We start from the raw sequence: 557 nt of genomic DNA on the forward strand, positions 1-557 counted from the left end.
GGCGGGACCTCCAACGGGACAGGACATGGAGCCGGCAGGACCCCCAGCGGAACCTCCAACGGACCAGGACATTGGGTAGGGACTTGAGAGGGAACTCGAGAGGAGCCTCGAGAAGGAACTCGAGAGGAGACTTGAGAGGTGACTTGAGAGGTGACTTGAGAGGAGACTTGAGAGGAGACTTGAGAGGAGACTTGAGAGGGACCTCGAGAGGAGACTTGAGAGGGGACTCGAGAGGGAACTTGAGTGGGGACTCGAGGGGGACACAACACAAGAATTCGTGACACAGAGTCCTTCAGATCCTGCAGAGAAACACAGATCAGCTCATATTCCTGCAGCGGCTCTCCCAGTATACAATATCTTAGTAGGAGGAGTTTGAAGATGATTGCTAAATCAAGGTCAGAATTATTGGGAAAATATTTGGAAAAGTTATTTGAGGCAGATTTGAGGATTGTTCCTGAGTCTCACCATTATCATCTGTTCATAGGAGATGTGCATGATGTGCTCTTCATCTTCAGCATTCAGCCAGCTCTTTACATGATCAAACCACGAGCCAAACA

This window comes from Notothenia coriiceps, unplaced genomic scaffold (assembly GCF_000735185.1).
Source record: "Notothenia coriiceps isolate Sejong01 unplaced genomic scaffold, NC01 NC01_scaffold00034933, whole genome shotgun sequence".
Classification (NCBI taxonomy): domain Eukaryota; kingdom Metazoa; phylum Chordata; class Actinopteri; order Perciformes; family Nototheniidae; genus Notothenia; species Notothenia coriiceps.